Source organism: Polypterus senegalus, chromosome 14 (assembly GCF_016835505.1).
Source record: "Polypterus senegalus isolate Bchr_013 chromosome 14, ASM1683550v1, whole genome shotgun sequence".
Lineage (NCBI taxonomy): Eukaryota > Metazoa > Chordata > Cladistia > Polypteriformes > Polypteridae > Polypterus > Polypterus senegalus.
The window spans coordinates 79201617-79227644 of record NC_053167.1 but is presented as its reverse complement, the minus strand read 5'-3'; positions in this window follow the sequence as shown (position 1 = coordinate 79227644).

The window sequence follows — 26028 nt, the reverse complement described above, 5'->3', positions numbered from 1 at the left end:
ATTGTCTTGAAATATAAAAATTGTTGGCAGGAGAGGACACAGTATGTATCACTACTAAAAGGAGACATTATTATTATTATCTTGTTTTTCAAGATCTTTTATGAGCTGCCTTTTATGTGATAGAGGCTTAATGCACAGCCCAATGATTAGTCTGCCTGCAGGGCTGTGTAAAGCAAGCAAGGAGCAATTACAATTTATTTAGAGCACCCATAACTTATATCACTATAAATATTTCAGAAATGACTATTATAGAAAACACAGCAGTTCTCAGACCCCAATAATTCAGTTCTGTTTTCTGAGGACTCAGAACTTATCTTGGCAACATTGGACACAGATTTGGATGGGGGTGTCAGTCCTTTGCAGTGTGAACTTATGCATATTCCCACACAAATCTAGTTTGGAGTCACCAATTAATCAAATATGCAGGTCCTTTGGTTGTGGGATGGAATTCCATTCCTGTATGCTGGATCTGTGAGGCAGCAGACACAATCACTGTGCCAACATGCCTTTCATTTTTATTACAGTCTAATATAAATAATGGAAATTGCCCTTTTATGCATTATCTTTGCGATATAGCTTCATAGTCCTAGTCCTAGTTGTTCACATACCATTCTACCTTTTTTTTATTTCCAGATATATCTGAATTCTCATAATTTCTAAGGAAAGCATAACCCTGTATGCTTCCTAGATCACGGTTATGGACCCGTCCCCGGTGACAATCCACTCCAGAATACTTGGATCTTTTTCATAGTGTTTCAAGAATTGGGTCACAACCTCCATGCGATGTTAATTAATTACTGAAAGTTAATACATTAATTACAATTATATAGCGCTTTCTCACTACTCAAAGCAATTTACGTTGAGTGTAGGGAGCCACTTCAAACAGCGCCAATGAGAAGCACCCATCAGGATTACGCAACAGAAGCTATATTGCGCCAGTATGCTCACCACACATTAGCTGTAAGATGGAGAAAGGGTGAGAGAGATAGCCAATTAGAAACACGGGATGATTAGGGGGCCATGGATAAGGCCATGGTGGGCAATTTAGCCAATACATGGGCATAATCCATACCATTTTCTAAAGATGCCTAGGGATCTTTAATGACCATAGAGAGTAAAGACTTCAATTTTACATCTTATCTAAAGGATGGCACCATTTTAACAGCACAGTATCCCTGTCACTGCACTGAGGCATTGAGATCCACATACAGACCACAGGGTAAGGGCCCCCACTAGTCTCACCAACATCTCTTCCCGCAACAACCCAAGCTTTTCCTAGATGGTCTCCCATCCATGTACTGGCTGGGCCCAAACATGCTTAGTTTCAGCTGGATGACCTGTTCTGAAACACAGGTGGTATGGCTGGTGAATGTGGTAGCTGTCGATTTTGCAGATCAGTAAGCTGTTTGGGTGCACATCTTGCACAAATTTTACGGTACCCCAAGTCATCATGCACTATAGCATGCACAGATCAATAGATGATGTCCAAATGTGCAGCAACAGTGATGTTGATATGGTCTTGTGTGTATGATGTTTATGGTCGACCAGATTGACTTTCATCAGTTACAGTTGTTCTTCCCACTTTACACCTTTTTACCCATTGAGAAATTTTACACTGTTTTCAGCTCAATACTGAGCCAATAATCCATTAGTGAATTTCAACAGATTTTTCTGCAGATTTTACTCCCTCTGCCCGGAGATATCTCACTACGGCATGTTGTTCAGCAATGGAGAAATACTGCATTGGAGTATCCATGTTTATTTGACCTTGGCTTCAGCTAGACTAATGGCAGAGTGTTGCACAGAGTGTGTTCGAACTACCCATAAACCATTTTGAATTTGTTGTAATTTACAAATTGCATATACTTTGTATATATATACAGCTCCCCAAACACCCAACCAAAACAGACTCTAGACACCACACCAGCACAGTTACAAACAAGCATAACAAGCATTCTCCGTCTTTGTCTTCTTGTCTCTCAGCCTCCCTCTCTGGCACTTGCACTCATCCCTGCAAGCTTTCTCCTCCACCTCCTCCTCCTCTTTATTCTGGTAGAGGCATGCAGCTCCTTTTATATGAAACCTGGTCTGGGAGCATTTCCAGGTGAGGTGGGAGCTCAATTTCCCATTATGACCTGTAAGAATCCAGGGTGCTGCCATACTGCATACAGTTTGAAAGCTTCCACACTGAGGGCATCCTGGCCAGATAAAAAAAAAAAAATATATATAACTTCTTAAAGAATTCAGGGAACACTTTGAAAACACATCAGATCTCAATGAGAAAAAATAATGTTGGATATTCATACTGATATGGACTGAGTAATGCACCTCGTTTGATGGAAATGAAAATTATCAACCTACAGAGGGCTGAATTAAAAGACACCCCGAAAATCAAAGTGAAAATCATTGCAGCAACTCAAAATTGTACTCAATAGTTTTTATGGCCCCCATGTGCTTGTATGCATGCCTAACAACATCGGCGTATGCTCCTAAGGGGATGATGGATGGTATCCTGGGGGATCTCCTCCCAGATCTGGACCAGGACATCACTGAGCCCCTGGACTGTCTGAGGTGCAACCTGGTGGCATTGGATGGACTGAAACATAATGTCCCAGATGTGTTCTATTGGACTTAGGTCAGGCGAGCATGGGGGCCAGTCAGTGGTATCAATTCCTTCATCCTCCTGAAACTGCCTCCATACTCTCACTACATGAGGCTGGGTGTTGTCGTGCACCAGGAGGAACCAAGGACCCACTGCACCAACATAGGGTCTGACAATGGGTCGAAGGATTTCATCCCGATACCTAATGGCAGTCAAGGTGCCGATGTCTAGCCTGTAGAGGTCTTTGTGTCCCTCCATGGATATGCCTCCCCAGACCATTGCTGATCCACGATCAAACCGGTCATGCTGAACGATGTTACAGGCAGCATTAAGTTCTCCATGGCTTCTTTTGGCCCCTTTTACATTTGTCAAATCTGCTCAGGGTTAGCCTGCCCTCATCTATGAAAAGCACAGGGTGCCAGTGGTGGACCTGCCAATCCTAGTATTCTATGGCAAATGCCAATCGAGTTCCACTGTGCCAGGCAGTGAGTACAGAGCCCACTAGAGGATGTCGTGCCCTCAGGCCACCCTCATGAAGTTTGTTTCTGATTGTTTGGTCAGAAACATTCACACCAGTGGCTGCTGAAGGTCATTTACTAAGGCTGTGGCTGTGCTCATCCTACTCCTCCTTGTCCAAAGGAGCATATACCAGTCCTTTTGATGGGTTAAGGACATTCTACGGCCCTGTCTAGCTCTCCTAGAGTAACTGCCTGTCTCCTGGAATCTCCTTCATGCACTTGAGACTGTGCTGGGAGACACAGCAAACCTTTTGGCAATGCAACGTATTGATGTGTCATCCTGGAGAAGTTGAACATCCTGTAGGGTCCAGGTATCGCCTCATGCTACCAGTAGTGACACTGAGCATAGCCAAATGCAAAACTAGTTAAAAAAACAGTCAGAAAACATGAGGAGGGAAAAATGTCAGTAGCCTCCACCTGTTAAACCATTCCTGCTTCTCATTGTTGCCCCTCTAGATTAACATTATATATATATATATACATATATATATATATATATATATATATATATATATATATATATATATATATATAGTAAAAGATAAAGCAAGAGACAACATAAAGGTTTGGGGTTTCTGGCCCTGTATACTGAAGTATAATCCACAATCAGTTTCAAAAACAGGTCAATATACATGAACTAATATTCTCAAAGTGCATGACAACCAAAGATGGCGTCGGCGGACATTTTATGGAGGAGGAGCCGGAAGTGGAGGATTGCTGGGAAGGAACCGTGGTGGAAGATTGGATTGGTGACGTCATGAGTAGTGGACGGAGGAAGGGCGGAAGTAACGTACTGTGGGAATCATAGGAAGGATGCTTATGGGGCGGTGCGTATTTTTTTCTGTAAGAAATAAAAGGAGAAAGGTTAGTACCCCGCCACTCCCTGCTGGCATATGTTTTCCCGAGCGTATTAAGGTCCGTCCGCGGTCCCCTACTTGCGCGTGCGTGACAATATTTATATATATATATATATGTGTGTGTGTGTGTTTTTTTAAATATCTTAATATTAAACATCTACGTGTGGAAGTGTGTGTGTGTCTGTCTGGCCCGGAAGTGAGAGGTGGACTCGGGGTAAGGGCTCCGCTTCTGAGGAAACAGAAAACTTGCTTAGCCAGTTGCCCAGCAAGTCAGCAAAACGAAACCTCAGAAGAAAGGCAAAGTTGCTTAGCTGCTAACATCTGCAAAATGGTAACCCTTTTACTTTTCCTCCCGCTTCTAATGCACAAGCGATGTGAGCATGTTAGCAAAACGAATCCTCCTGGAAGAGAGATGCCCAGAGTAGTTCCTTTCAATAACCTGACATCTCTACATTTCAATTTATTTTCTGACGATTTCAATAGTTTCTAGGACCCCGGGCTTCTTACAGCAAGGGCTTACACAGCTAGTATTTTATAGTTTTCTGTCTTCTTCAATAGAAGCTGGCCTGTGTGGCAGCAGCACCTTTACCAGACAACATGTGTGACATGAATGCACTTTAAAAGAGAGAGGCACGCAGAACAAAGCTTTGAAACATTACAAACAAACTTGTGTTTAAATTAGCAAAAAAAAATAAATTATGCTTGGGAATTTCTGTCTTCAAATCTAATTTAGACTTTCTGTTTTGCCAAAGGTTCATGTAGACTTCAAACTTATCAGAACAAGCTTATTTTTGACCAATCCTTTAGCATTTTTTTAAACCTTTGCTAACATAAAAATAAATTAAAAATAAATTATTAAACCAACTGCTCAATTCCTGTCCAAATCAACCACAACACTTGGTGCAAGATACAGTGTTACTTTTGTTGAATTTGCTGGGAACCCCTCATTTGTAAAGACTGGCAACTATTTTGAATGTTCTCTGTTTGCAAATAATCCTTCTTATTATAGAATGATAGACTTTAAATTGTTTGGAAGTGGCCTTATAACCTTTCCCAGACTGATGAGAAGCAATAGCTGCTTTTTTGAATAAACTGCAGATGTGCTTTGCCCTTGGCATGATGTTACCACAAATCTGAATGCCCAGATTAAACTGCTCTTATATTAAGGTGGTGGCACTTCCACATCAGGTAATTATGGTTAGCAGCACCTGGCTCAGATTAACTTGTTAACTTATATGGAGGCATTCAAGGGGTAACTTACTTCTTCACACATACTGTAGTTTCTAATTTGTTTCTTAATTTTGTGTTAAATAAATAATGACAAGTTAACTCTGTTATATTTTGAGGTTCCATTCATCCTATTGAACTATTGTATTAAGACCAAATGATGCTTGCTTATATTCTGATGTGTAAGTTCAAGTTCAAAGTTTATTGTCAAGTGCACAGTAAGTAAACACGTTTCCCTGTACAATGAAATTCTTTCTTTGCTGTCCACACCAAATGCCAATGGTTAACAAACCAACATATAAAGATAAACATAAATAATAGGTAGCAAACAGATAATAAGTAACAGAGGCAGCATAAAGTATAAAAAAACAGAATAGAAGTATAAAGTGTAATGCACAGGTAGGTGTGTGATGGAGAAGTCATATACAGTTGTGTGAGGTAGATAGAATGAGGTGGACCACGGTTATAAACTCTAGTCAGTTATTTAGGAGTCTAATGGCCTTGGGAAAGAAAGAGTTCTTTAGCCTGGAAGTCCTGCATTTCGTATTTCTATACCTCCTGCCTGAGGGTAGAAATGTGAACAGTTCGTGTTGGGGAATGGGGTGGGGTCCCTGGGGTGGGTGGGGTCCCTGGGGTGGGTGGGGTCCCTGGTCCCTGAGGTCTCTGCAGTTGTAGATGCTCTGCAGAGAGGGCAGTGGGGTCCAAGTGATCTTCTTAGCAGTCTTACCATATGTGACAGATAGGGGGCGCTATCGCTCTCTTGAACCCTTGTCCAAGACACCAGACACAAGGTAAAAGTCCAAATGTTGACTTTATTATTATTCAACAGTGTAAAAATCACCCTCCTATCCACAATACTCATTCAACAAACCAATAATCACAATAATAAACTCTCCAACACCCCCAGACGCGTTAACACCCTACCACCCAGCTCAGGTGGTTGTCTGGGAGTTCCCACAATCCTCTTATAGTCCTTGACCTGGACGTGTTTCACCCTCTCTGTCCATGTGACTAGGAGCACTTCCAGGTCAGATAAAAATCCTTTTTCTTCACCCCGGAAGCACGTCATTCCTCTTGTCCATGTGACACAGACGTTCTTCCGGGGCATGGGGAAAATTATTTTTGCTCCTCCCTGCAGCTCCATCTAGCAGCCCCTGTGGTATCCAGCAGGGCTGTGGATGAAAACTCCATTGTCCATAATTCCCTGCTGGTATTCGGGGCACCTCCATGCCGCAGGGAGGGCTCCATCTGGTGGCCTTGGGGTATTGGCCGGGATGACTGGCCAGCCATCGACCACACATATAGCTGAAAGATGGTGCACTTACTTTTCCACAGGACTGTACATTCTTTGAATAAATTGAATAAAATTGTTAAACCTGCTCCACTCACTGGGCTGTTAAAGCCAATACCACTTGGCAGTAGTTTCAAATCATCTTGAGTAATTTTTTAACAATTCTTGTAACATTACTGAACATAAACTCTGGGTGCTGTATCCTCCAGTAGAGTCTTCTTCCCATTCCCATGTGTAGACATATTTTTTGTAGCTCATATAAGCCGGTTATAGTGAAAACACTAGATTCTTTGTAATTTATTCAGATACAGGTAGAATGTTGAGGCTGATTGATCCAAATGTGAAGTCCACCAGCCAAACACTTCCTGGCCTCCTAGGACAGATAGATAGATAGATAGATAGATAGATAGATAGATAGATAGATAGATAGATAGATAGATAGATAGATAGATAGATAGATAGATAGATAGATAGATAGATACTTTATTAATCCGAAGGGGAAATTCACATACTCCAGCAGCAGCATACTGATAAAGAACAATATTAAATTAAAGAGTGATAAAAATGCAGGTATAACAGACAGACAATAACTTTGTATAATGTTAACATTTACCCCCCAGGTGGAATTGAAGAGTCGCATATTGTGGGAGAGAAACGATCTCCTCAGTCTGTAAGTGGAGCTGGACAGTGACAGCAGTCTGTCGCTGAAGCTGCTCCTCTGTCTGGAGATGATACTGTTCAGTGGCTGCAGTGGATTCTCCATGATTGACAGGAGTCTGCTCAGCGCCCGTCGCTCTGTCACGGATGTCAAACTGTCCAGCTCTGTGTCTACAATAGAGCCTGCCTTCCTTACCAGTTTGTCCAGGCGTGAGGCATCCTTCATCTTTATGCTGCCTCCCCAGCACACCACTGCGTAGAAGAGGGCACTCGCCACAACCGTCTGATAGAACATCTGCAGCATCTTATATGTCTACTATATCAGAATTCATAAAAATATGAACAGTGTTAAAGATTTTTGCTATGATTGTGTGATAGGAGGCCACTATATAAAATAGTAGCAGTAGTAGTAATGTTGTCATCTGTACAGAATTCAGTACAATTCTTACTTGCATGTCTAACCAACATTCAACATGACCAGACGCTATGGTGTCATGATAAAGAAGTGCAGGAAAGAGGAAGACTTGAACTATTGTGTTTGAATGTGAAAAAGTAGAGACATTGCTTCAACTGATATCGTAAACAAGTCTAATAAAGACCTGTTGGGTTCAGGGTCTTTGCTGTGTCTACTGAGCAAAATGTTCTAGAACTGAAATTCTTCAACCCTAGTAACCCCCTCTCTTGACTTACCGCGCATATGCTGCTGTATATTTTTGTCATAGCCTCAAGTAACAAGCGAGCTGTAGTCAGGCGTACATATCTATTGTTCAGAATGGTTCTAGTCTTTTGAACCATTGCCAGTCCATTTTAACTTACATTCTGGATGGGAAGGAAAAAGAAAAATGGAAGTTGTCATTCAGCTGTCAAATTATTATTTAGAACTGCAGCTCTCAAGTCTAAATGATTGTACCAGTCATTGTTCATTTAGCACCGCCTATAAAGGACACATCTGTAAAGCAGTTTTCATACATTTTAACAATTACACTTATGAAAGAAGTCTAAATTGCTGCTAAGTATTATATATAACTAGGTTTTAATATGTCTTTGTAAAAGTAACATCTTCAACAGGTTATCTCTGCCGTCAACTAGATATCATTCTGAAGAGGTATGAACAAATGATTGCCATTAGTCTCACAAAGAGTATTAGTTTTGGAAACATGAATACAGCTATGATTTTTGTGCAAATGGACATCACATCAGAAAGTGTATCTGTCTTTAACTTCTTTTGAATTATATTTCGTCTTTATTTTGGAATATTTAGTTGTCAACTTTGTAAACTGACTTGTGATGATATACTCTATGAATAGTACTACTGTATTTCAAATGGTTAATTTGCTAAATAAATGGTGTATTTAGATGAAAGAAGGGGCAAAGAAATAATGAGATGCTCAAGGTTGGTACTGAAATGTCAGGCTCCTGTTGTGAAATATATATTGTCACACACGTGTGATTGGGAGGCAGCTGAAGGGCCCGAATAATAGTAGTACCAAGCCAGACCAGAGAGTGGCGAGCTGCACTGACTTTCTCTCTCAGTCCTCTGCAGACGATCCACAGGAAATCCTGCTAGGTTCCAGCACCAATGATTACATCAGCTCTGTTTCCGGCGCAATTGATAACATTACTTCAGGTTCCAGCGCAATTGATGTCACTTCTGGTCCTGAAGATATCACTTCCGGTTCTGGTCAAGATGATGTCACTTACTGTCCCAGCCTTTAAAGCCGCCATATTCTCACTCACAAATCAGTTCTTTTCTGGACCTGAATACAACTCATCTAAACAACCCTTTTGCAGGCAGGGCACAATATATGGGAGGCTGCGCCAAAACTTTTTGATGTCTTCTTGTTATTCTTGAGACAATATCATGTTATGTTTAATCTAATTTCCCACCCTAATTTCATCACCCTGTTGTGATGAGTTGGTGATTTTTTTTTAGAAAGATGTACATCAAATACAGGCCTGTTTCTATTAGACAGCAGCAACATTCAAGTGGGCAACTTAAAATGATCAGAGGGGAACACAAGAACAGGGAACTTACTTTAATGATATCCTTTCAGGAGTTGCAATCCCTTTTCAAACCACACATTGGGATTTACTTCAGCTTTTGACTTGGACGTCTAGTCACCTCCATTTAAGAATATCTGATTAAAACCCTAATCATGCATGGATTAAATTACTGTATACTAACCCAGAAGCTTCAGTTTGCATCAATAACATTTGCTCAGACTACTTTAAACTAGAACGTGGCACAAGACAAGGATGCCCTTTGTCACCGCTGCTGTTTGCAATTGCCATTGAACCACTGGCAATACATTGTCGAAATACTGATCAGATAGATAGATAGATAGATAGATAGGTAGATACTTTATATAAAGGGGATTAGCAGAGAAGGACTGGAACAGAAAATCTCATTATATGCAGATGACATGGTACTGTATATATCGGACCCAGAAAATTCTGTGCCTGCAGTCTTAGCAGCACTCACAGAATTTCAAAAGCTCTCTGGTCTCAGAATTAATCTGAATAAAAGTGTACTCTTTCCAGTGAATTCTCAAACATATAATATTAGATTAGAAACCCTACCTTTTATCATTGCAGAACAGTTTAAATACCTAGGGGTAAACATCACAAGTAAACATAAAGCTCTATATCAACAAAATTCGTCGTCTGCATGGAAAAAATTAAACAAGACTTGCATAGATGGTCAACCCTTCATCTCACACTAGCTGGAAGAATTAACACTGTTAAGATGAATATTCTTCCTAAGCTCCTTTTTTATTTCAAAACATCCCAATATACATTAATAAATCATTCTTTAAGCAATTAGATTCAACAATAACCTCATTTATTTGGAATTCTAAACATCCACGCATCAAAGAGCGACCCTACAAAGACAAAAGGCAGAAGGCGGCATGGCTCTACCTAACTTCCAGTTTTATTACTGGGCAGCAAATATACAGTCGATAAGAACCTGGACACAAATAGAAGAACATACACAGGCTTGGACCGCAACAGAAGTAAAATCCTGCAGTACTTCTTTGTATTCCCTGCTCTGCTCCAATAAACACACGTTATCGGCAATACACTAATAACCCAATTGTGCTCCACTCACTTAGAATCTGGAACCAATGTAGAAAGCATTTTAAGACGGAGAAGCTTCTTTCTGTGGCACCTGCAAGAGAACCACCTCTTTCAACCTTCACAAACATATGCAGTTTTAATATCTGGAAAAATTTGGAATTAACTTGCTTAGAGATCTTTATATAGACAACGTCTTTGCATCCTATGAACAATTACATTCCAAATTTAACATTCCAGCTACAAATTTCTTTCACTATCTTCAAATCAGGAACTTTGTTAAACAGAACCTTCCAGATTTTCCTCATCTTGCACCCTCATCCACGCTGGAAAAAATATTGCTCAATTTCAAGGAATTAGACTCCATCTCTACAATATATAAAATCATTTTACAATCCCTTCCCTTTCAAAGATCCAAGAGGACACTGGGAAAATGACCTCTCAATTAATATATCAGAAAAGGAGTGGAAAGTAGCAATGCAGAGAATTCACTCAAGCTCCATATGCGCAAAGCATAAAATTATACAACTCAAAATTATATATCGAGCACATCTGTCTCGACTAAAACTCTCAAAATGTTTCCAGGACATGATCCAACCTGCGAACGTTGCAACCAAGCCCCAGCCTCACTGGGTCACATGTTCTGGGCCTGCACCAAATTAACATTATTCTGGACAAAAATTTTTAATTACCTCTCAGACAGTCTTGGACTCACAATCCCTCCTAACCCATTAACAGCTGTGTTTGGGGTTCTTCCAGAGGGTCTTAAAGTGGAGAAAGACAAACAAATTGTGATTGCATTCACTACACTTTGGCACGCAGACTTATTCTGATAAACTGGAAGAACCCAAACTCTCCTCTTTAAGTCAGTGGGAAACTGATGTGTTATATATTTGAAATTGGAAAAAATCAAATACTCAGTTAGAGGATCTGTACAGACTTTTTTCAAAACATGGCAGGATCTAATCAGTAATATTTTAAAATAAGTTTATAAAGCACAGAGAATTTATTAATTTAGGTATGTTTACAAGCCTTAAATTTTACGCCGTTTGGCTTGCTCTCTCTCTCAGGGTGGGGATCGATCTGTTCTTAACATAATTCTTTTTTTTGTAAAAACTTGATTGCTATGTATTGATTTTAATAAAATTAATAAATAAAAATTAAAAAAAAAAAAAACCCTAATCACAACAGTTCAAACATGGATGCTATTGGGGATGGCATAATGAATGTGGGTATCATTTCTTAAGTTTGTCTGGGAAGGATAAAACAAACTTCCATTTTTAAAAATGAAACTCGAGATAGAATTTTGTACTGAAAGTGTTTGATCTTTTTAAAGTACTCATTAACTAATACTAAATTGCGGAGCGCACTGTTTCGCGCAGTTGTGTTGGTCTTTTCTATATAATGTATTAGTCATATACTCTGGTACATTGCAAAGACCATAGTAATGCTGCATGAGAAATAAAGTTAGCAGCTGCAATGCTAGTGTGTTCTGAGGGCATATTCCTGCTGGTTAGTTTAATAAAACCAAATGATTTTCAAACAATAATAAAATAATGGCTCTTAAATGTTTTGCACATTATTTAAGAGATGTTTATAAAATTGTCCAAATGTCACAGTTGGAAAATTACTTCAGCTGCTTCTAATAACAGTAAATGCTGTACGCTATTTGGCCAAAGTGTTGAATTGAGGTTATCATAAAATATGCTCATTTTCTTCAATTCCCAAGAACTTGAGCAAGTTTCAGGAAGAGAAACTTTCTTCAATTAAACTGTCAAATCTCAAGTGAATTCAAAAACTGCCTGTTTTAGCTTTCCCAGGTCTCTTTTTAACACCGCAATTTTGGCCCAATAAGAAAAAAATCTACAAGAACAAAATGTCAATAGGTTGCTGTAACACTCACTGACAGTTTTCATAATTTTCATAATGAATGTCACCAGTGTAAGAAGACTTTTCCTGCCCGAATAATCACAGTTTAGGGAGCAAAAAGATCTGTCTATCTAAAAAATGATCTGATGCAAATACAACAAAGGAAGCTATTTAGACATCTGCATTCCTCATGTCTGCTGAATCAAATCATACTTTGGATAATGTCTGACTATACTAACTGCAGGTCTTCAATTACTTTATAATCTCAAAATGAAAGTATATTATTATATTATAATTGTGTGATGGCTGGCATTCACTAACATCTTTGTCTTTCCTGAAAAATTTCTTCTTGTGTCTTTCAATGAAGTAACTGCAAAGCTGCTTATAGTAGTTCAGGGTCATGGAGAACTGGGGTCTATCACAGCAGCACTGGGTGCACGTCCATCTCAGGGTCCACACATGCACACACTAACATTGATACTCTGGCAGATTTAGAGTCACCAATTTAGCAAAACTCCACAAGACGTAGGAATAAACTGGAATAACTGGCAGTCCCTAATTTTCTACTGATAATATCACATGTTTTTGCCAGAAAATGCTTTGATATTGGGGTGCCCACTATATAAGGATGAGTAAAACATTTTTCACAATTTGGAATAAATTATCTCTTCCTCTGCCATTGAAAGAGCAGGGTACCAGGCTAGAAAATGTTGCTAGTGCAAGAGCTGGAGTTGAGACTGTAATGCAAGTGAGTGACTTGCTTGTATGTTAGTGGCACTCCGCTCATTCTGACATTTCAGTAACCATATAGCCCCTTTTATTTACTATCTAGGTAGGAAAGTCAAGAGGTTTTTTTTCAGTTATGCTAGGGATATTAACATTGTTCAACAATAAATAGGCAATTTTGTTGCACAGAAGGAAAATGAACCCAGCAAATATTTCAACAGTGATGCACACACCCTCATCTCCAAGAATAAGTAAAAGAAATCAAGTTTTTATTTCTATTGGACAGATATATTACGAAGGGAAGTCTAAGCAGCATCACTACACCTTTTTAGTTCATATTAATGGTATATAATTGGGCCACATTTGTATTTTCTATGAGGTATAAAGGCAAATTGCTTTAGTGTAACACTCTTTGCTGAGACTTCCTTTCATGATAGCAATCAAACAGTAATCAAAATAATGTATAAATGATTTCAAGTTAAACTTCTGTACACATAGTACTGGAAAGGATGCACACGGCATGCAGTTATCTCAATGTATCTATCCTACTCATCCTACTTTAATAGAATCACAATTATTCTTAATACAATTATTGGACAGGATAATATTGTATAGTGAAGAATCTGTTTTTATTTGCTGTGGAAGTTTATACTAATCTACTCACTCATTGACTTACCTTATTCATTTGGAAAAATCCTAATCCACCCACACAGTGGGAAAAGGATGTCCGATTCAAATTAAAATAGCAGAATCAAATTTTCCATTCAATGAACTGTCTAAAGCTTCTCTAGAATTTGATAAGAATCTGTTATTATTCTCTGTAAGTAACAGTGCTGGGCCTTTTGAAAACTTACAGGTATTGAAGTGAGAACTGCAAAATGGGTTATCTGAAGTCATAGCTCTATAGATAGGTTGGAATTGAAATCAAACTTAAATTTGATGTGAAATATCAGAGCATTAGTAGAACTTTGATGAGAACAGACCACTGAGCCCAAATATAGCATTTCCTACTGTATGCTCATGTGCTCTTTTACCCTATTTATTGTATTGTATTCTTGTAAAATTAATAAAGAAGTAAAAAGGAGACACAGAAACATCTAGAATATTATATCATTATATATATAATATATAATAATATTTTTGCTATGTATTGCCTTTGATTCTTGTAAGTCTAAGCATTATCCTCTGATGAAGACCCCTGGCAGGGGTTGAAAGCTCAGGAATAAAAACTATATGATACGTGATTCATTTTCTTCCTTTGTGGATCTCCAGCTGCAAATATGCAAACCGTACCACAGACCTTCTCTTTCATATATATATTGTGGCATATGGCCGGTCGTTTATCCTGGCCAATACCCCCAGGCCGCCAGATGGAGCCCTCCCTGCAGCATGGAGGTGCCCCGAAGACCAGCAGGGAATCCTGGACAATGGAGTTTTTATCCACAGCCCTGCTGGATACCATGGGGGCCGCTAGAGGACGCTGCAGGGAGGAAGAAAGACTATTGGCCCTAAGCCCCGGAAGTATGTTCGAGTCACATGGACAAGAGGAATGACATGCTTCCGGGGTGAAGAAGAAGACTTTTTATCTTACCCGGAAGTGATAAGAGATCACATTGACTGGGGGATTGGAAACACTTCCAGGTCAGGGATTATAAAGGACTCTGGGAAAACCCAGATGAGTGAGCTGAGCTGAGTGGAAGGGTGGCAAAGGGTCGGGGAGTGGAGGATTGTATTATTATTGATTATTGTAGTGTTTAATGAGTATTGTGGAGAGGAGGTTGCTTTGTGCACTGTGCAGTTCAAATAAAGTCAATTATTGCACTTTTACCTGGTGTCTGGAGTCAAGTCTGAGGGTTCAAGGGAGCAATAGCGCCACCTATCTGTCACAATATATATATATATATATATATATATATATATACAGTATATATATATATTGGGTGAAACACTGACACAAACATGGTTTTTGTTTCCTTTAGAGTGAAGAAGAAGCCACCAAAAGATGACTGACATCACTTCCGATAACGTTGCAGACCTTGTCTCTTCACACTGCCACGGTATATAAGCAACAGCCTACCCAGAAGTCTCTGTTCAGGATAGAGCTCCATCTCAAAAGTAGTCTTTTCATGTAAAACCAGCTGACGGGAACAGTAGGATCAAATTCAGATGTACATTTTTTTCATATGTTCTTTATTTTTCCAACAGATTATTAAACTGAGTGTCCAATCAGAGTTCCTACCATTATTCTTTATTCTCTGCTGTTTATACCATACCATACATTGTTGTGTTTGGGCTTCACAGATGCACAAAACGACAGGCAGGAAAGAAATGGACAAACAGTCATTCATTGTGTCACCTGAAGGAACAATATTTGGGCTTTAATCAGTACAGGAGCTTAATTTCAAACACACATCAAATTTGACAATTTCCTTGTTGTATCTCTTACCCCATGGTCTTCCTCGAGAGGGTTCAAAGAGGCAGGCGCACTAGCAGATCTGCAAGTGGTCTGGACAGGAAAAAACACCAAACACCATGAAAGTTTAAGCTTATAGACCTGGGGTACTCAACATAACTCAGTTTGTTTATAAGGATTTAACCTTTAATTGCCTATTTTAGTTTTAATCCACTGCATTAAGGTTTTAATTGTTGCCTGTTTTCTTTACCACCCATCAGTTAATAATGAGGTGCAAATAACAGAAGAACCACCATCTCTTCATATAATGTGCTTCTATTTAAACCTGGGTACATGTATCATGAAGTCTCTGTGTTAAAACACAGCAATTTGAAATAAATGAGTGGGAAGGGAAGGACCAAGAGGTACAAATCTGTTCTGGACAGCAAAATATATGGGTAATGTTTCAGAAAATAAAAAAAATCTAGATTGTAATAAAAAATTGTCTTTGAAGAATTAAAGCACTCACAAGCCATATACTTAAAAACCAAATCTGATTATATACTAGGCCTGGCTTCTAATTACAAAACTAGTTGGAATGAAGACCTGCACCCACTGTGGACTTCCTGGCAGGTGTTGAGTACCCCTGGCTTAGACACCACATGATAACTGCCTTACACGCTAATTCCTCAGCTGATCCCGCCTAAGTAAACTTTGTTATTTGAAAATGTTTGTGTTTCCTCGCTGTTTGAAGGTGTGCTTCCTCTGTGGCTGAACCATAGGTACAAAAGCAGACCGCAATTGGTCACAATATATATATTTGGAAGATACTGTATACTGTATATACAGTATATATTATACATATAGTTACATAGATAGACATAGATAGTGTCACACATGTGCACTTCAGAGACAGCTTAAGGGCTCTAGTGATAGTAATTACCTGCTGTGACCACTGACTTAGCGAAAAGGCCAACTTATTTCAATTTGCGGTATATTATATGGGGTCAAGGATATGCCCTAAACCTTTTTCTGTGTTGCTTCTCTTGTTTTACAATAAAAAAATAATGACTTGTGGGACAGACAGTACAGAGTCAGGAGAAGTGTTGGAGCACCAGCGTTGCTACTCCATTTAACTGAAGCAACAGAAAATGTGTACAGCAAAAAAATAAAGAGGACTCTTATCGGACAGTAATCTCTTTGTGACAGGTTTTGTCAGCAGGAGCTCTAGCATAGGTCAAAATGAGACACCACCTTCCTTTATTGGTGTCACAATAGAACTGGTGACGCCTTCTATGGGTGCTGTGGGAGGGGATAGCAACAGGTCAAAGAGTTAGCAACAGTGTCCCCTCTTGACCTGGTGTGGCATCACTTACCTCAAAAGAGTGAGGAAGGTGATTCCCAGGTGCGTCTGTGATACAGAATTTATCAAAAGAACAAGTATATAAGTACTGTATATAAACATTTAATAATGAATAATGTTAATGTTATATATAATCAAATTTTAACATAAGATAACACAACATAATAAAAAATCACATTATGTAGTCTGTCTCAGGACTCTTTTACACATTCACACTTACACTTTCATGGGGCCAATTTGGAATCACAATTGACATAACATGCATATGTTTATGATGTTAGATGAAAGCTAGAGAACCCAATGGAAAACCACCCTACAAGGTCAAATACCGGGTGCAGGATTCAACCCTAGGATGCTGGATCCATGGGATAGAATGGGAACTACTGTACCACCCAAAAAAAAATGATATCACCAATTATCTAAATATATTTCAGTGATTTATTAAATGATATATACAGTAGATAATATAGAAAGAAATAATACTAACCTTAAAAAATTGAAGTAAGTCAGTAGAACGGAAAGACATTAACTAAGGAGTGCTCATGTTCAAAGAACCAGAGATAACACAGCAAATAAATCACTAATATGTAATTTTTGGAAAATCACTGCAAACTGACAGATGTCTTTACAGAATATAAAAAATACATCCTGGGTATGACATTAAACTGCCTCTTGCCCTGCAAGCAGTCCTTCAGCTTGCAAGGAAATCATGGGGTTTGGAGGCAGGATTGGCACTCCAGAGACAACAGAAATGACTCCTTTTTGCTCTCCACGGGAGTAGCTCTGCTGCAGCCGCCCATAGGAAGGCTGCATGCATCATGAAGGGGATGGGGGAAAGCCCTCGGGAGTCCCATTCCCGGAAGAGTTGAAACAATTGGAGAGCCAATAGGGTCAGTTATGTTGGGGATTGGAACTGGTGTGTTGGTGAGGTGTCATCTGCTGAATGGCAGCACTCAGGTCCCAATTTGAGGCGGCCCATACGGGTGGGCACATGGAACGTTTTGTCTCTCCAGCAAGATGATCATCTTCCTCTGCTGTCGAAGGAGCTGCATAAACTCTACATTTCAGTGGTGGCACTCTCTGAGGTGTGCACACCGGGAACTGGCCAGATCTCTGTAGGTGGATACACCTTTTATTGGTCTGGTCGGTCTGATGCCTGTCATATGCAGGGAGTAGCTGTTGCTGTAGCGGATTGGCTTTTTCCGATGGTGTCAGATGTCACACCTTTCAACGAGCGTATTATGGAACTCAGATTATGGCACTCCCTGAGTGCCTTGTCTGTTGCCTTAGTGTATGCTCCGACCACGGTGAGTGATGTCTCGACGAGGGAAACATTTTATTCGCAGCTTCACTCAGTGGTTGATGGGTGCCCACAAGGTGACACTCCTCTGGTCATGGGTGACTTCAATGCAACCACTAGCACAGACAGGGCTAACTATGAGGATTGTCTCGGTCACCATGGGTCTGGTGACGATGGTGAAAGTTGTTCCATGTTCCTTGACTTTCCAAAAGGTCAGGGTCTGCGAATCGCTGGGTCCTGGTTCCAGCACCCTGAACTGCATAGTTGGACTTGGTACTCCAATACCGGTGGTACGGTGAAGATAGATCGATCACATCCTTGTGGGCAGACACTGGAGGCTCTTGCAAAACTGCAGGGTCTACAAAAGTGCCCAGATTCTGAATTCTGACCACAGACTTGTTGCTACTCTTAGGATCCAGCTTAGGTCCAGTAGGTTACCACCTACTAGGAAAATGAGCATGGACTTGGCAAGACACCAAGACCAGGCTGTTTCTAATGAGTTTGCACACAGTTTGTGTGAGTAACTTTCAGATTATGGTATGACTGTCGATCCTAATGTGATGTGGGAGACCTTCCGTGACAAGACCCTAAAGATTGCTGAGGGTTGTGTTGGTGTTACCAGTGTTTCCAGAAGGAGATGTTTCATCTCGCAGGGCACCCTGGATATGATTGAGAGGAGTTGCAGTGCACCAAGTGAGCAAGTGACACACCATCTGTGGTATAGCAACCCACGTCCTGCTTACAAAAGAATCAAAGCATTATGCACATCTTAATCTGTTCCTCAGAGAGTCTCAATCAGGGCAGCTAATGGAACGGTCCTTTCGGATGACACTGCAGTTGTGACCCGCTGGGCTGGCTACTTTGAGTAGTTGTTCAAAGATGATCATCCAGCTAGGACATTGGATATCTCTGGCTTCACGGTTCTTGAGGCTGATCCTCCAATGTGAACCACCCAATCTCACTGAGATTGCACAGGTGGTGAACCAACTGAGGGAGGGAACTGCTGCAGGGATCTGTGGTATCCGGGGTGAACTTCTCCAGACTGGTGATAAGGCTGTCCTCCTGGCATTGCAAGCAATCTTTGCTTCCATTTGGGAGACTGGCACCATCCCATCTGACTGGAAAATGGGACTTGTCTATCTGCAAAGGGAAGGGTGATCACCTGGATTGCAGCAAATAAATGGGGGGTAAAACTGTTCTCTGTGCCAGGTAAGGTCCTTCCTAGGGTCGTCCTCATTAGGATCCGTGATCACTTGCTCACCTACCAGCAACCGTAACAGTCTGGTTTTATGCCTAAGAAGTTTACCATTGACCGCATTCCTGGCACTGAGGGTTCTCATGGACTGCAAACGCGAATATCGTCAGAGTTTCTTTGCAGCCTTTGTCGATTTTCGCAAAGCATTCAATTCAGTTGATTGAGCTGCCCTGTGGGACATCCTGAGGGTTCGTGGGATCCCCTCGAATTTGCTGGATATCATGGCTGGCCTGTACACAGGTACTGTGAGTGCTGTGCAGAGTGGAGGCAGGATTGGGATATGTCAAGGGTTTGTTCTTGCTCCTACTCTGTTCAATGCTTGTATGGACTGGGTGTTGGTCAAGGTTGTGGGGTCCAGCGGCTCTGGGGCATCTGTTGGTGAAGAAAGGTTCACGGATCTTGATTTTGCTGACAATGCTGAGATGCTGACAGAGTCAATGGAGGCTCTGATCGGGGCGCTCGAGAGACTGAGTAAGGAGTCTGAGTGTTTGGGCTTGCGAGTGTCCTTGATAAAAACCAAGATCCAGGCCTTTAATGACCTCTTGGGCACAGCCATCAGCAGTGTGTGTTTGAGTGTCAACCTTGTCGAGAGGTTTACTTACTTGGCAGTGACATTCATGTCTCTGGTGACTCTATGAAGTCAGTAGACAGATTGGGAGAGCTAGGGGGGTCATGAGGTCGCTGGAAAGGGGTGTGTGGCGCTCCCGATATCTATACAAAAGGATGAAGGTCCAATTCTTTAGAGTCCTGGTGCTTCATGTCTTGCTACATGGATGCTATCCAGTGACCTGAGACAAAGACTGGACTCCTTTGGTACTGTGTCTCTCCGGAAAATCCTTGGGCACTGCTGGTTTGACTTTGTGTCGAATGAGCAGTTGCTCATGGAGTTCTGAATGAGGCACATTACCTGCATTGTGAGGGAGCATCAGTTACGGCACCATGGCCATGTGGTGCGTTTACCCAAGGGCAATCCGGCTCGTAAGATCCTCATTGTGGGGGACCTGAGTGGCTGGACCCGGCCAAGGGGTCGCCCACGTAATACCTGGCTGCGGCAGATAGAGGGTCATTTCTGGAAGGTGGGACTGGACCGCGTGTCTGCCTGGGGTGTTGCAGACTAGGATCCTGAGTTGTTTCGCTGTGTAGTGGGTGCGGCAACGCACTGTACCAGTGCATTCTCCCCAACTTGACTTGACTTGACTTGATCATAGCAACTGCAGGTCCAATAGTTTGATGTGTATCACAAATTAATGTAAGCAATTATTAAATAAAGCACTGAGCAACATCTGGTATATTCAGCTGTTACGAGTGATAAAACAACATTGGCATACACAGGTGAGATCACATTTCACTCATATCTTGGAATGTTATGAGGATGCAACAAAAGCATGAGACCAAAGTGGTGCAAACAATTTTATTTGTCTCCATTTTCACAGGGCTTTTCAAAAAAAAGAACATGAGAGGCTACTTATCAAACTACAAATAGCATTCTCCCCTGGCTGAGGTTCAGATTCATGTTTTATGCCTCTATTGTTCCTTCTTGATTATTTTATTTATATTGATTATGTGCATCATTCTTTATGTTTGATTTTGTCTATGTATGCAATCTGTCTTTGTTATGTTCTATGTGTTTTTGGATGGTTCCCCAAGAGGCGGGACCACCTGCCAATCATTGCCTATAAATCCTGGTGGTTCATTTTGAATGCAATTGAGAGTTTAGGTAAGTTATTGAGTTTCTAATGTGTTTATTGTGAATTATTGGATTTTTGACCTGCTTGCTTTATGCAGTTTAAAGTAACAAATTATAATAATATTCTCATCTTTAAATTGTGACGTGCAACCACAGAGCAATTTTGCAGCTTCACACAGGCAGTGCCTAGGACAAGAAGTGAACCTGGGTTTATGATCTGTGGCAAATCAGCACTAAACACTATGCCTAAACCTGCTTAATATTGCTAAAAGAGTCATATTAAATATTTTACTAGTATATTCATTTAAACCACCTGAATCTCTTACTTAAATGATATTTGCGGCACAAAATAAATTAAAAAAATATTTCAAAGGCAGTACAAATCACCTTCGTTCCTGGATCAGATTCCATGGTTACTGAGCAAATTGCTGAAGTGAAGCCTTTTGGGTTTGTTTTTTTTTTGCCTTTGCAGTTGACAAGAAAAAATGTTCTCTTCAAACAAGTGTCATGTGTAAGGGCCTGTAACGAATGAGTATGATTACAGCCAGATTACCTAAAGAGCTACAGCTGGCGTGATTGATTTGAGTTCAGGTGACTGCTGTTATTTATCTCATTCTTTAATTACACATCACAAAATCACTTTCAATGTAACTCTCCTCAGCCCACTGCAACTTCAATGCCAAGCTCAATAAGTACAAGAAGAAATCACAGTATCATTTTTGAAAATGTATCATTATTATAAAGGAAAGCTGCTCCCCTCCAATCCAAGCAAAGAGAAAAAAATGCCTTTATTAGTAAATGTGTCTGCTTTTCCCTTATTGCTCACTGGTATGAGCAGACAGACCTTTTACCATGTACGCATTTTCTACTAATAAGCCTGACAGGTTTAGTAATAAAAGTGATCTTCTTCTGAATTGAGGCCTTAATGAAGCAGAAGGAGTAAATGACAGTAATTATTTGACAATCTGACGGTACCAGTGAGTTCATCTCCAAAATACTGGCTACTAAGGGCACCCACTACTTGGGCGTGGAGCGCGCTCTTGTGTTGCACATTTTCTTGCAATCCCGGGTTTTCTGCTGAAATGTTTTTGAGGCAACATTCAGGCTATTTGAAATGTTTAATATTTTCCACTCTGCGTGTCCAGGACATTTACAGTTGGCGTCAGAATACTGAGCCGGTCTGAGGGAGGCACTTTGAAGTATTTGTGGTATCGCCACATCTGCAAGCAAGATGTGCATACTAAAGGATCAAGTTTTGTCGGTATTCTTCACATCATGTGACAAGGAACAACATGCCTTAACTCTTTCATGGTCACTGAAGCAGAGAGAAACTAGCCGTGTAACCCTTTCGAGACTTACTAAAGAACACGTGGCATGATTTTAAAAGAATTATCCCATTTCATCATTGAACATTGTGGCTTTTTTGGTAACGTGTTGGAGCCATCTATCATGTCAGACTTGTCAAGGCTGTGAAAAGTGCTTGCTAATCACTTCTCTTTCACATTTAAGACATAAGAAATGAAGGTGCTAATGCAATCCCCTGTGATGTCATATTTTTCAAATGTGCTTTGCTGGTCTCACTTATTAAAAACCAATGCTTTTCACTTTTGTAGAAATCTTTATCTCTACGACAGATTATTTATAAAGTGGTTTTCAGAGGGAAGTCTGATCAAAACGAATTTGAACAAAGCAATAAAAAAAACATTGTTTCAGAATTAAAACAGACCAGAGAAAAATCAGATGGGATTGTTTAGTGCTGGACATAGTGGCTTCGTCACTCAGAACAGCTCAGAGGATACAGTATTTTTTTTTTTTCAATTTCCATTGAGTATGGGCAACAGCTTCCCATGAGTCTGGATACAGAATGAATGAATGTGTGTCTCTTACACAGTGAGTCATAAATGTAATAGTGAAGCCAAAACACCACTGACCTGTGTGGAACTCCATGTCAGGAAACTCTCTTTCTTTGATCTTCTTCTATATATTAGGTTTTTTTTTTATCCTAAACAGTCTTGTTGCACATTCATGAGTAATTTCAGGGGGTTACACTAAAATACAAGAGCCATCTCATGTTCCTATCTTCTGGTGGCTCTAGCAACACCCACCCATCCATTATTATTATACACTATAGTTGTTCTGCACCTTTATCCAAGGTATCTTACAAAATTAGAATAAAGTATAATATTTTACATTCATTTTTTACATTTGGAGCAAAGGCAGAATAATCCGATGGCACATTACATAACTTCTAGTCATAAAGTATGTTAGACTTGTTGATTTAGATGCTGAACTTGTTGCCGTGCATGTCAAGTTATACAACTGAAAATTGCTGGCCTTGAGTGACAACTATACAGCACAGTCATGCTCTCCCCTTTTTGTGACAACTTATAATTAACTACTCGGTGGAACCTGTGCTGTATTAAGGGCTAGAAGGTATGGCGAGTTCGGCCACAGTCTGCCTTTTTTCTCTTTTTTTCCATTCTATTGTGGTATGTATAACATGAGACATCCCACAGATGAGCTTCGCTTCTGTTTGTAAGCTTCAAAACAATTGCATTTTTTATTCCTCATCACTGCCGGATGAGCATTCATTGATTGTCAGCGCTCATACATAGTGTGAGACTTGCCCGGACACCACCAGTCGGAAACCACATCTTTATAAAAGTCACATGTTTATTTTTCATCAAATAATCACAGGAATAAAGTCCCAAACAACACACAATGCACACAGCTATTAAATCACCTAAATCAATCCTTCTCTTCCTCAGTGCTTGGCCTCCAGGCTCCTCCTGGGAGCTTCGTCCTTCTCCCTCTCCTGACTCTAGCTCCTTTTATTCCCACCCGGATCTGCTACAGGTGGCTGGTGACGATCTTCTGGCAGCACTTCCTGGTGTGGCGGAAGTACTGCCCTTTGCCCTGGAAGCACTCCGGGTGTTCCTGGCAGGTTCATCCGCCATCATTCCTGGTGTGGCGGAAGTGACAGTTGCTCAGGTCCCATGAGGCTTAAGGCGCCCCCTGGCGGTGGCCATGGTTCCCAACTGGGAAAAACCTCTTTGTCCCTTTCCTGTGGCCCTCTTTTTGTCCAGGGCGGTTGCCCCCTCATGATCTGGAAGCTATAAATGTTCCTTTCCGATCCCTCCAGGCATCCCGGCCAGGTAATGACCCCAGCAATCTGCCACAATAGATAGATAGATAAATAGCACCTTATTTGTCTCCAGGGAAAATGTGAGTTTTTACAGAAGCCCAATAAATAAATATGCACTTGTACACACAAAAGCACACAATGGTCTGAACACATTAGTCTGAACGGACTAAAAAGCAAGAGAATTTCTGACAGTGTGAGGCATTATTCAGACATATTGCTGTTGGTATAAAGGAGCCTCACTTCTGCTGAATGATTCGTTGGCTGTAAGTCCTCAGTGTCAGTGCGTTAGAGAGAGAATGAGCAGTATTGCTCATAATGGAACTCAGTTTTGCTTTCATTCCCTCCTTTGCTACTACCTCCGGGGGATGCATAATGCAACCCTTAAATTGAGCCTGACCTTGTAATTAGCTTGTTGATTTGGTGGGCATCTTTTGAAGTGATGTTAGAAGCCCAGCACTCCACAGCACAAAAAATCACAATGGCTATCACAGAATTGTAGAAGATGTAAATGATGTCACTAGCCAAACTAAAGGAATGCAGTATTCTAAGTAAAAAAGACCCTGCTCTGCCATTTCTTATTTAGTTCCTCTGTGTTGCAAGATCAATTCAGCCTGTCATTGATGTGGACCCCCAACTACTTGTAGCACAGAGTTCACCCTTACAACTGAAGACAAAATCAAACCTGTTTGATTTTTGCATGGCAAGCTGTGGACTAATTGGACTGAGTCATTGGGTATATCAGACTAAGCTATTGATCTTCATGGCAGCACGTTGCCAAGTGCCTCCAACTCTGACATGGCCTTTAAACGACTTGCTCAAGCTGGCATACAGTATAAAGTTTAGGACTGAAAAAGTACGTGTGTTGTACCGTGTTAGCCATTATGAATGTAGAGAAAAGCCAAGCAAAATGATACTTTTTATTGGCTAGCTAAAACGATTACAATATGCAAGATTTCGAAGAAACTCAGGCCCCTTCTTCAGGCAAGATTGCCTGAGTTGCCTCGAAAGCTTGCTTATTGTAATCTTTTTAGTTAGCCAATAAAAAGTATCATTTTGCTGGACTGAAATAGCAAACCTTTTGGTTTTAATTGTATTTCCTTAGGTGCCACATAAAACTGATTATTTTGTTGAAGGTTGGTGTGATGTAACAATCTATTTTTAAGATGCATGACCCCAATACTCGAGGTGGTGGCAGATGTCCTTCCTTAGCCATGTTTCAGGATACTTCTAAAATTTATATCACCTAGTTATGAACATTTTCCCTTGTATTTTTAGACTTTACCTTGGATAAATATTTTTGCTTTAACATACTGTTGTTTTTATAGAGTGTTGGAGATGGCTAGGGTGGCGACCCGGCGGAGACACTCAGGAGGACCGGAGGTGGGCTCACGCCATCTCCATACCATGTGTGGGCAACCACCCTGGTTCCTTTGGGGGCCACGGGTACAGAACTTTGAAGCTCAACCCTGTAGGGGCCCGTGGTCACTGCCAGGGGGCACCCCAATGCCTGCAGAGCCATGGACCTCAGCACTTCTGCCACACCCAGAAGTGCTGGGGGGAAAGAGGAGCAGGGACACCCGGAGTGCTTCTGGGGATGCAGCCGGTACTTCCGCCACACTGGGGCGTGATGGTGAAAGATTGCTGGAATACGCCTGGAGCACAACCGGGGTTGTATAAAAGGGGCCGCCTCCCTTCATACAATGGCTGGAGTCGGGAGTGCAGAGGACGCGGTCTCTGGAGAAGGGAAGGAGGTGGCCTGAAGAGTGAAGGCATTGTGTTTTGTGGCCAGGACTTTGGAGACTTTTGGGGTTGTTGAGCACTGTTGTAAATATGGCACTATACAATAAACGTGTGTGGAGTGATGCAAACGTGTCTGCCTGTCTTTGTCCGGGCCAGCGTTCACAAGAGTTAAACCCTAACTTTATTTATTGATAGTTTTCATTTTCTGGTCTACTGTACACATTTGCCAGTTTTACCTCCCTGTGGCAGAATAATAAGGGTTTAAACAAATAAGAGCCAAAATAAAGCAAAAACAGAGGAACAAACAAAAATTTTAAGCCCCAA